Source organism: Stenella coeruleoalba, assembly GCF_951394435.1.
Source record: "Stenella coeruleoalba genome assembly, chromosome: 10".
Taxonomy (NCBI): Eukaryota; Metazoa; Chordata; class Mammalia; order Artiodactyla; family Delphinidae; genus Stenella; species Stenella coeruleoalba.
The window spans coordinates 26863841-26876527 of NC_137156.1; the positions used below are offsets into that span (position 1 = coordinate 26863841).

General features: G+C 41.6%; 1 protein-coding gene across 3 annotated transcripts in view; it reads left to right on the forward strand.

The window, feature by feature from the left end:
* The window catches only part of PKHD1 (PKHD1 ciliary IPT domain containing fibrocystin/polyductin), a 534197-nt gene that overhangs the window by 2338 nt on the left and 519172 nt on the right, over positions 1-12687 (forward strand). For all 3 annotated transcript variants that reach the window (XM_079935418.1, XM_079935415.1, XM_079935403.1), the window contains exon 2: positions 443-535. The gene's annotated coding sequence lies outside the window, so the exon portion shown is untranslated. The remainder of the gene's footprint in view (positions 1-442; positions 536-12687) is intronic.

Consider the following 12687-nt stretch of genomic DNA (forward strand, 5'->3'; position numbering starts at 1 on the left):
TACCAGTTGGGAGAGGGGCAGGGGGAGGGGCAATATAGAAGTAGGGGGATAAAAGGGTTATTATGGGATTATATAGAATCATGTGTGTGAAACTTTTGAAAATTGTAAAGCATTATAGAATTTAAAGAATCATTCAATAAAAAATTAAATAAAATAAAAGTAAAAACAGAATTGATTTAATTACTCTTACTGATGAATACCAAGGGATTCCCTAGTATTCTCATTAGTATTGGAACCCTTTTTAATGAAAGCTGACGCTTGTTGAATGGTTACAATAGAATAGACCTCTTCTAACATATGCATTCACACACTCATTTGTCGTAATAACGCTACAATTAGGAATTATTAATTCGTGTCACTGTACAGATGGGAACACTGAGACAGAGACTGAGTTAGTGCCTTCCTTGAGGTGACAATACTTATCCTGTCTTTTGTTCCTCAGCTACATTGCCTTGCTGTAGGCGGTCCACTGGGAATCCCTTGCCTGTACTGGAATCTCTGGATCACAGCGTCTTCTCTGAGGATCGTTCTCACTGTGAGTGTTCAGAAAGAGCACGTTAATTTCAGTATTTGCTTAATCATGCAACTGCAGAATTTTAAGCTTATGGAAAGCTCATTGGAAATGTAACCAATAGATTCTCAACTGTGCCAGCTTCCATAAATACCTCAGATTGTAATGGCCCTCATCTTGCTTGTGTACAGGAAGGCCAGTTCTTTCCCAGGCCCTCTTCCTCACAGGTTTCTGGGAATCTCTGAGCAACACCCTCATTTCCCTCCAATTTTCCCCGAGGATGCTCACTACCTTGATCAACTTTCTGGTTTTTGACAGCCAATCTCTGCCCCGCCCAGCCACCGGCAGGTGGAGGCCTGGTCATTTCTGTCAGGCTCTACAATTTCCCAGGCTAGGTCACAAGAGGTTATGCAGCTTCTACCCAGTTCTCTGGGGATACCCATTCTGGGGAGAGCCAACTGCCATTCAAGAAGCGCAGCCACTCTGAGGATGCCATGCTGGAAAGCCCATGTGTAGATGCTCTGGGTGACTGTCCCAGGGCACTCCCAGCCGACAGCCATGTGAGGGAGCCATCTTGCTCACTTTGTCTAGCTGAGTCTTCAAAGGCCGGAGCCCCAGCCAGTATCTGAAGGCACCTCGTGAGCAAGGCCGGCTACATGGTTTATGGGGCCTAGTGACAAAGTGCACAACTCCTCATTAAAAAATTCAGACTGTTGAGCATAGAGTTAAACCAACAATAGGACCTGTTTAAGCTGAGGGCCCTATGTGACTATACAGGTTGTGCACCCAGGAAATCAGCCTGCTCGTGATCCCCAGAGAAAACTGCCCAGCTGAGCCCTTATTAAATTTTTGTGATTGAAATAAAATGGTTGTTTTATTTTGTTCTAGTTTTATTGAGATATAATTGACATATAACATTGTAGAAGTTTAAGGTGTACAACACAATGATTTGATATACGTATATATTGTGAGATTGAATCCATTCTATGTAATGAAGCCTCCATAAAAACCCCCAAAGACTAGCTTTGGAGAGCTTCTGGGCTGGTGAACTGGTGAAAATTTGGGGAGAGTGGCGAGCCTGGAAAGGGCATGGAAGCTCTGCCCTGTTTCCACCCTATGCATCTTTTTCATTTGGCTGTTTCTGAGTTACATTTTTTAAATAATAAACTGATGATCTGGTAAGTTAAATGTTCCTCTGAGTTCTGTGAGCTACGCTAGCAAATTAATCAAACCCTAGAAGGAGGTCATGGGAACCCCCAATCTGTAGCTAGTTGGTCTGAAGCACAAGTAACAACCAGCGCTTGTGACTGTCATCTGAAAGGGGGTTGGGGGGAGTCATTTAGAACTGAACCCCTACCCTGTGGAATCTGATGCTATCTTGGGGTAGGTGGTGTCAGTATTGAGTTGAATTATAGGACAACCAGCTGGTGTCTGAGAATTGCTTATTAGACATGTGGGGGAAACCCCACCATGCCCAGATGGTGCAATTGTGGTACTGGAACACAAAATAAGGTTCTTTACCCATTTTTAAATTGGATTATTTGTTTTTGTTATTGGGTTGTATGAGTTGCTTATATATTTTGGATATTAACCCCTTATCACACAAGTGGTTTGCAAATATATTCTCTCTCAATTTATAGGTTGCTTTTTTATTTTGTTGATTGTTTTATTGTGCAGAAGCTTTTTAGTTTGATGTGGTCCCACTTATTTATTTTTGGTTTTGTTGTTTGTGCTTTAGGTGTCATATCCAAAAATTCATTGCCGAGATCAATGTCAAGGAGTTTTTCCCCTATGTTTTCTTCTAGGAGTTTAATGCTTTCAGGTCTTACATTTAAACCTTTTAAAAATTTATAATATATTTAAGTCTTTAAACTGTTTTGAGATTATTTTTGTAAACAGTATAAGATAGGGGTCTAGTTTCATTCTTTTGAACGTGAATATCCAATTTTCCCAGCCACATTTTTTTTTTCCATACCACGTGGCATGTGGAGCTTCCCTGACCAGGGATCGAACCCGTGCCCTCTGCTGTGGAAGTGTGGAGTCTTAACCACTGGACTACCAGGGAAGTCCAGCATTTATTGAAGAGACTGTCTTTTCGCCATTTAGTATATTCTTGGCTCCCTTGTCAATTACTTGATCATAAATGCATGGGTTTATTTGGAGATTTTGATTCTATTTCATTCCATTGATCTATATGCCTATTTTATGTCTGTACTGTACTGTCTTGATTACTATGGCTTCATAATATAGTTTAAAATCAGAAGGTGTGATGCCTCCAGTTTTGTTCTTTCTCAGTATTTCTTTGGCTATTTGGTGTCTTTTGTGGTTCCAAATGAATTTTAGGATTGTGTTTTATATTTCTTTAAAAAATTTCATTGTAATCTTGATATGGAGTGCATCAAAACTATAGATGGCTTTGGGTAGTATGGAAATTTTAACAATAGTAATTCTTCCTATCCATGAACATGGGATATTGTTGCATTTATTTGTGTTTTCTCCAATTTCTTTCACCATTGTCTTACAGCTTTCAGTATACAGGTCTTACACCCCTTTGGTTAAATTTATTCCTAAGTATTTTATTGTTCTTAATGCTATTGTAAATGAGATTGTTTTCTTTATTTCTTTTTCAGATAATTCATTGTTAGTGTATAAAAATGCTACTGATTTCTGTATGTTTATTTTGTATCTCGCACTTTTACTGAAGTTGTTGATTAGATCGAACAGTTTTTTGGTGAGTCTGTAGGACTTTCTCTACATAAAGTCATGTCATCTGAAAACAAAGACAATTTTACTTCTTCTTTTCCAATTTGAATGCCTTTTATTTCTTTTTCTTACCTGATTGCTCTGGCTAGGACTTCCAGTACTATGTTGAATGGGAGTGAAGAGAGTGGGCACCCTTGTCTTGTTCCTTATCTTAGAGGAAAAGCTTTCAGCCTTTCATCATTGAGTATGATGTGAGCTGTGGGGTTAAAATGGTTGCTTTATACCAGGAAATTTGGGGGGTTTTATTACATGGCCATAGTAATTATGATATGCTCCCAAAACAATTATTTCAGACTGCAATAGCCCAGCACCGTTACCCTTTCTAAATGTTCATTCAGCCTTAAATCTGTGAGTCTAGGCAACCTGAGCTATGCCTGGTTCAATTCTATTTTTTGTTCTGTCGTCCAGCAGGAGTTAAAAATTGTGCCTTTATACCTTTGCAGCATTTTTTGGCCACCTCAACAACGTTAATTAAAAACTCACAAACACAGACATGTATATTAAAATACAACAGGGTGTAACAATGAAGTATATTGATAGTTAGAAAGGAATTTTTGTGCAAAGGACATAGTCTGCAGAGATGCAACTCTGCCTTCGGTATTAATGACCTTTAAAATCACCTTTTACAAAAAACAAGTTAATCCCCAGGAACTATAGTTCCTAAGTTGCTGTATTTTATATTTGCATAATTAAATGGCCCAACTGTTGGCACTTCTCAGAAAAAAATAGGGGATTTCAAGATACCTCTAGTGCAAAGCAAAAAATTTGCTTGCCTCTTGGAAATAAATTCTCAAATTCTACTATTTGCTCTAAGGTTTCAAAGATTTTAGGGCACTCTTACTGAACAAAAATGATTCCATACCTCATAATTTATTCTGAAGTCAAATAGAGCTGAATCTCTGGTTTCGTTTATTTGCCAGAACTCTATACTAACGAGCATTTCTGTGCTCCTAGAATATGGTGATGAACTGATGTTCATAATGAGAATGTTCTTAGATATTGTTTCCTAAATAATCAAGAGATATTATGTTCAATTGTGTTAAGAGTGCTGTAGGGTGTGTCTGATTGTTTTCTTCTCTGAAAATCTTTCTTGCATGGAATAGTAGGTTGAATAATGGCCCCCAAAGATATCTACACTCTAATACCTGGAACGTGTGACTGTTACCTTAAATGGCAAAAGGGACTTTGCAGATGTGACTACATGAAGGCTATGGAGATGGGGAGATTATCTTGCATTATTATGGTGGACTCTAAATGTAATCAGATGTCCTTATAAGAGGGAGGCAGAGGGAGATTTGACAACAGAAGATGATGTGATGTGATGACTGATAACAGAGGTTGGAGTGATGTGCTTTTAAGATGAAGGAAGGGGCCACTAGTCAAGGAATGCAGCTCTAGAAGCTGGAAATGGCAAAGAAACTGTTCTCCCCTAGAGCCTCTGGAGGGACAGCCCTGCTGACACCTTGGTTTTGACCCAGTGAACCTGTAAGAGAATAAATGTGTGCTGCTTTAAGCTACCAAGCATGCGGTAATTTGTTATAGCAGTGATAGGAAACGAATTGAATTTTCTTTTTCTTTGACATCTTTCTTGCATGGCTAATTCTTCATCAACTTGGATGTTTGATTAGCCTAAATAAGAATTACATTTCGGGGCTGGGAGAACATTCACTCTAGAAATTATTGGTTATGATCTACACATTTCTAACCTCCTGGCCACTGTTCATGCCTCAGAGCAGTAATCGAGGTTCATGTGCTTAGACCTCTTTTTAGTGTATTCTGGACAATTTGCTTTATCCCGTGGCCCGTTCTATTGAACCATGAGAGCAGGAGGTGGAGGCCTCGGAGGGAAATGCCTCTGACTCACTCATGTGGTAGGTCTGAAAGGATGCAGAGGGATGCTGTTTCAGTTTGACTGCTGAGTGCCCTGTGTGGGAGATGCATGAAGAGCATTCTGGGACCTGAAGTTGGCTTCTCACCATCTGACTGAAACAGGCAACTTCTTACAGTAACCTCAGGGGAAGGAAGTCAGTGTTGGTGGGGTGCTCATTCCACGAACTTGAACCCGACCTACATTTTCAGCCTCCCAAATGACCTTCACTATACCTGTAGCTGTTCAAGTTTAAACAAAAGTAAACAGTGCATGACAATTACATTTAATCTAAGGATTAGTTGAAATCCTTTGGTTTCATCCAACTCTTTGAATCTGATAGATTAAAGGGCAGTAGGGCAACATGGTTGGGGGGATGATTATTAGTCTTTGTGGGCATGCTGTTTTTTAGGAAAACCTGGTTCCTCCACTTCCACAGCCTCTCAGTCTTCGTTCTCATCCTCATGTGGGATTCCTCCAGGAATGTCAGCTATGGTTGGGTCTCAGGCTTAGCCAGATAGACTACATTCCCTGTGCTGTAATTTGTGGGCCATGGGAAGAGACTCTGCCGGCAAACTATATCTTTGTACTCTGCTGAAACCCTCTCTTTGAAACATCACTTTTGAGGACTTTACTGAAAAATACACACCTCTGGGAGGTTGACACATTGAGCTGGTAAGGTAGGTTCAATTTTCCAGTCATCCTCCGAAAACCCTCCTTTTAAGGTCTAGTACTGTGTCAGCTACTGGGGAATCAGAGATCACAAAGGTGCCATTCTCTCCACTGTGATGCTCATGGTCTACAAGGGGGACAGAAACAAGTCAGCAAAGATGGCCCCGGTCAGCTGGGGTCCTCCTGTCTATCGAAATTTAGATGACAATTGGTTCAGACAGCCAGAGGGCCCTCCCCTCCTCCCTGTGGAGATTCCTGGAGAGAATCTTAGGTTCATCCAGTCCCCTGGGTTCTTAGGTGCTGCTCTCAGGACCTTCTGATCTTATTCATGGCCTATCTCCTTCTTCCAGGTGGCTCTGCCCTGAACTGACTGGAAATGTTTGCCTTTGGGCACCAAATACTTCTCTCTCTCTCTCTCTCTCTCTCTCTCTCTCCGCCCCTCTCCCCGCCCCCTCTCTCCCCCCCTCTCCCTACTGCTATCACTATCTTTGAGGCACAAGGAAAGCTTATAACTGAGGAAAAGGGTGGATGTTGAAGGCTTTGGGCTCAGGAAGCAGGTTCTGGGAGTAGGAGGGGAATGAGGGTAGGGTTGATATTTTGAAGAGAAGGTAAACTTTGGTATCATAGACACAGGGATTGCCTGGGCAGATGTTCCCAAACTTGTTCGAATGACAGAACACCCAGGAATCACGGCCTTTGTGAATCACTGAGAGGTAGTGATGAATTTAATACATGCCTTAATAGTATTTACCTCAACTTTATATGATTGTCTATTTTAAGTTTACACGTTTAGACATATTATGTTTGGTTAAATTTACATGTTATAAAACAATATACAGTCAGTCATAGGCACTTGTCCATTACCAATCTCTCTGTAAGATGAGGCGTGAGAAGCATCTCTGAGATTTGCCCTGAGATTTGGTTGCTACTGACCTGACTGGGGATGAGAGAGTGGAAGGACGCTGTGGCCGAATCATGCTTCTGCTTGTGGTGGATGCACCCATTTTTCTAATATGCGCTGCTGCTGACCTGAATGTGGTGATTAAGCTCATTGATTCTTTTGGTCACATCTGAGTATTCAGCAGGAGTAATTAAAAATGAGGATTTAGAAATGTCATGTATGTTGAGCGGTCGTGTCTCCATAGAAGCTCTTTTCCCTCCCTCCCTCCCTCCCTCCCTTCCTCCCTTCCTTCTCTCTCTTTCTTCCTTTTTGTTTAGAACCTATTTGAACTTGCTGAACTGCCAGTGTTTGAAAAAATCTGGAAGAATTACAACTACGGTAACAACTTAGGAGTATTTCAGGTTGAGCCATGAATGATTATAGAATCTTTCACTTCTAGAAGTAGAGAAGAGTTTGTCCTGTTTGATTTTTCTTTAGCCTTGAACTTGAAGCTGATGCTGAGAACAGGCAAAGGGTCTTAAAAGGAAGAGAAAGAGTCTCCAAAGGGAATGGCATTGGAGTAGCTCTCTTTCTGTCTGTGTTAACTTCAAACATTATTCAAGACGAGAATTTCTACTTCATTGCAATGAAGAAAGTGCATGCATTCTCCTCCCCCAACCCCACCTTTTCTCTCTGGAGCTGAGAGATACAGTTATCACATTCTTGTGGTAAGCATCACCATGGTGAGCCATCAACCATTCAGGATGGTGTAGACGGTCTGGTTAACCACACGGCTCGCAGAGACACAAGGCAGACTGAGCCTGGAGAGAAGGGGTCTTGCACGAGTTGACTTGGATATGACACAGAAATAAAGGCTCAGTTTTCTGGGACAGTGATGAGCTTCATGAATACTTTACAGAACAACAACATCTATTCGAGGGCAAAAGTTAAAACCAGATACTGTACTATGTGCGCCTCTGTCATTTCAGAAACTTTGCCAAATAATTCTGAAACCCTTGGTTAAAGAAATATTAAACAAATGCTTAAGCCCAGTTGCAGATACTGTACCTCCTGATAAAAAAATGAAACAAAACAAAAAGAAAACATAACTGTACAATTTATAAAATAATGTGTAGCCTGCAAATATTTTTGTTCTTCTTTTCTGGAACTTGCCCTCAGGCAAAATTGTTTGCTCATCACAGGTAGAGTGAAATGGTAGACTGAATGTATGGTTGTCAAATATAAATACGATTTCTTAGTTTGAGCAGCGGGTAGTTTGAGGTTATATTCTCTGGCAATTGCCTTCTTTCATGTTCGTAATGCTTTTCAGAGGCAGTCATGTTGCTGGGCGTCAGTGGTTTGCTCCTTGTCATTGTTGAGTGTATCCCGTTATATGTATGTGCTAACATTGATTCCTATACTAGTTGATGGGCATTTGAGTTGTTTGCAGTTTTTAGCTATTATGATGAAAAGTTTACATGTAGGTCTTTGTTTGGACATACGTCTTCATTTCCCTTGGGCAAATGCCTAAGAGTAGGATTTCTGGGGCCTATGACAAGTGTGCATTTAACTGCCAAACTATTTTCCAAAGTGACTCTGTCACTTCGCATTCCCACTGGAAACATATAAGAGCTCCGGTTGCTCCCACAACCTTGCCAGCGCTTGGTATTGCTAGTTTTTAAATTTTAGTCACTCTAGTGATTGAGTTAGGGTATCTCAGTGTGCTTTTAATTGGCATGTCACACTATATTGATTTACACACTTGTGCCACCAAAGAGCCCTGCCCCTTCATTTAGGTGTCACTGCTTAGGGACTGCATGCACAAGGGGCTGATCCCAGGTCCTGGCAGTTCCATCTGAGTCAATGTTTTATCAGGAAAGTTGATTTTTCCCCTGTCCTTTTATGTCATCTTGTCCTGATCTTGGGAGGATTCCTCTGAGCCTCTCTTCATAGAATATATGACATCTTGTCATGTGTCCTTCGGTGAATAATCTGGCTTCAGTTTTATCCTTTATTCATGGTCCACCTTTCGTCTTTCTCTTATCTCCTGGTGGGTTGGCGTTCGTCTTTATTCTAAACGCACTGCAGGTGATACTGGGTATTGCTGCTTTCATGTTTGTGTCGCCGTCACTCAATCATAGCTATATGTTGGAAAATTTGGCCCATCATCATTGATTTTCTTTATTGATTTCGTGCTATTCACAATGCCCAGTGACTCTGATTCATCTGCTCTATTGCAAACAAATATCTTGGGGTGGAGGCCTGAACAACACAGTCCTGCACAGGTAAGTCATATAACAGGGATTGGACATGTAACTGTGAATGCCATCTTCATAAAGATGAAAGCTGAACCCACAGATCTTGGGACCATATCCACATTTAGGGCAGAAGACAAAGAAGGGAAACCAGTGTGGAGACAGAAGAAATTAATAGGGAGGTGAGGTAGAATGTCACAGTGTCACAAAAACCAGGGCAAAAGACAGTTTTAGGAAGGAGAGGGTGTTCAGTAGGGTGAATGTTCCACAGAGGCTTAGAAGGAAAGAACTGAGAAGATGCCACTGAATCTGAAATTGGGAAGTAATTTGAGAATTTAGAAAGTGCAGTTTCAGCAAAGCAGTCGAGTCAGAAACCAGAATGCATAGAATTAAGCGATGAGAAAGTGGGGGAAAGAAAGACATCTTTCAATAGCATGGCAGATAGAAATATGCCTCCATCTGAACCATTCTTTGCTGCTTCCAGTCGGGAAAGACATCTTTCTGGGCTTTATATTTGACTTGTCTTTGCCCAAGGAACCTTACTCTTCTGACAGCTCTCCTATATCTTTAACCTCCAGCCATTTTCTCTCAGTTTATTAACAGGCTCAAGAATTTTCAGTCTTCGTAAGTCAGAGAAAAACAAATATCATATATTAACGCATATATGTGGAATCTAGAAAAACGGTACAGATGAACCAGTTTGCAAGGCAGAAATAGAGACAATGTAGAGAACAAACATATGGACACCAAGAGGGGAAAGCAGGGAGGGGGGTGGTGGGATGAATTGGGAGATTGGGATTGACATATATACACTAATATGTATAAAATAGATAATTAATAAAAACCTGAAAAAAAAAGGAATTTTCAATCTTCAACAACCAAAACAAACAAAAAACCCTACAAATAAGTCACAGGTTCCCATGGCCATCACCTTTCGTTTTACAGCCAAACTCCTGCAAAAAGAGCCTCTTCCTGCGTCTCCCACGTCCTCCCCTTCTATTCTCTCCTCAAACTATTCTAGTCTGATTTTGGCCTCCACCCCTCCAAAGAAACATCTCCCTCTAGGGCTTGATGGCTTCATAGTTCATATCTAACAGATGCTTTTCAGGTCACAACTTCATCGACATTTCTTGGCATTGGATTCCTTCAACCAGTTACTTGCCTTTAAGTTCTCTCTTCTGTTGGCGTTTCTCTTTATACATCTTGGGTAGCTCTTTCCTAGTCTCCTTCATGGACTCTTCTCCTTCCTCTTTTTTTTGTGTGTGTGTTTCGCGGGCCTCTCGCTGTTGCGGCCTCTCCCGTTGCGGAGCACAGGCTCCGGACGCGCAGGCTCAGCGGCCATGGCTCACGGGCCCGGCCGCTCCGCGGCATGTGGGATCCTCCCGGACCAGGGCACGAACCCGTGTTCGCTGCATCGGCAGGCGGACTTTCAGCCACTGCGCCACCAGGGAAGCCCTCTCCTTCCTCTTGATCCTTAGACATCAGGGCTCTGCAGGGTTCAGTCTTTCGCTGTTGGATCCTTTCACCCTGTGACTTCTCTTTAGGAGACACCAGTGAACGCATGGCTTCTGATAATCAGGTATGTGCCCTCGCTGTGCTCTGGAGCCTGCTTCTGACTGAGGGGCTTTACTCTCCAAGTTCCTCAAGCTCAGATCTTGGCTGAGCTCATTTTTCCATGTCCCCGCTGGACAGTGCCACACGGATATCCGACAGATATCTCAGACTCAATAAGCTCAAAGTCACTCACCACTCCCTTTGGCCCCTAGCCTGGCATTCTTCTTTCTTCCATTCCTTATCTTATTGCAGGGTATTGTCATCCACCTGTTTAAACAAGTTAGCAATGTGGGCACCATCATTAACTTTCTCCATTCCTGCTTACTTCCCCCCAACTTCGCCATCAAGTCATATTAATTTTATGCTTAATATTTCTCAAATTCACCCCTTCTCTCTGTATCTACTGCCACTATTTACCATCTCCCTCAGGAAAATCATATCCTTCAAATTACTTCGTCCAGGCTGAGAATGCCATTCATGTATCCGTTCAATTTCATTCTTCAAACATATTCAGCAACTATTTGTTATATGCAAACTACTATTCAAGGAGGTGGTCTCAGCTTCTAGTCAAGTGTTTTACTCTCTCTTGGACACTTCCTCTTGACTGATTCCTCACTAAACCCCATGTTAGGAGTCTAAACCTAAACTGATCTTTCCTCCACTCCCACATCATACCATCCCCCAAACTGGCCACTCTGCCCATGATCAATTCCATTACTCTGAAGGCTGGATTGGAGTTACACCAATTAGCAGGAGATTAAATTGCACCTCAGTGACATGCAAGTGGAATGGAAAAGTTAATAGTCATCAGTGACTGATGTGAGGGTCCAACAATCTTTGTCACCTGCTCTCTCGCCCCTGCTAAATCCTATAATCAGTTTACTGTCTCTTGCCTTTGTGTCCTATTTCCCTTTCTACCCCACTTAAATCCCACGGCCAGCTATTATAACCACTCCTTTTGCACCTGACCTCGGTCCCTTGCTTCTCTCACTTGGTCATATTCAACTGGTAAAATCCCAACACCAGTTAAATTCAAGTCTTGACTTACTTATTCCGTGCTTGAACCTACACTGCTGAATGTGGGTGGAGAAAATCCTGCAATTCTGCTGACTAATCTTACTTGAAATGTATGACCGTTAACCTCAGCTGGGTCTGTAATTCTCCTGAAACACCCATTTGCTCCCTCATTCCCCTGCATGACTATTTCATGTTCTCTCTTACCTTCTGGTGCCAGATACCAATTTATCGCCTCTCATCTCCTTGATAAATATATTCTTCAAATCTCCACTACCTCCTTCACCACCTTCACTCTGGGTAGATGACCTTGCTTCTTATTTTATTCAGAAAATAAAAGCAACCAGAAGAGAACTTCTATAGGTCCTAAAAATATACCCGCATACCTGGATCCAGCTACTCTCCTATTGCTCTGGGTGACCTGACTGTACTCCGAGTTAAGGCCAACTCCTCCATTCATTCACCGGCTCCCATCCCCTTACCCCTACTCAAACTTATAGCTTCAGAATTCTTCCTGATAATGATTTCTTTGTAGTTCTTGCTCCATTTAAATTTCCATAGATCTTCCTAAAAGGGTAATGCCACTTTGCAATACGCACTTACTGAATAGAATTTAACATAGTATTATATCATTATCTGATGTCATTATGACCAACACTGCATTATTCCTGAATCAGTTGTGTGCGTTTATTTTTTTAAATAGACATTTATTGGAGTATAATTGCTTCACAATACTGTGTTAGTTTCTGTTGTACACCAAAGTGAATCAGCCATATGCATACATATGTCCCCATATCCCCTCCCTCTTGAGCCTCCCTCCCATCCTCCCTATCCCACCCCTCAAGCTTATCTCCCTGTGCTATGTGGCTGCTTCCCACTAGCTAACTATTTTACATTCGGTAGTGTATATATGTCGATGCTACTGTCACTTCGCCCAGCTTCCCTCTCCCACCCCGTGTCCTCAAGTCCATTCTCTATGTCTACATCTTTATTACTGCCCTGCAACTAGGTTCATCAGTGCCATTTTTTTGGATTCCATATACATGCATTAGTGTACAGTATTTGTTTTTCTCTTTCTGACTTACTTCACTCTGTATGACAGACTCTAGGTCCATCCAGCTCACTAAAAATAAGTCAATTTCGTTTCTTTTTATGGCTGAGTAATATTCCA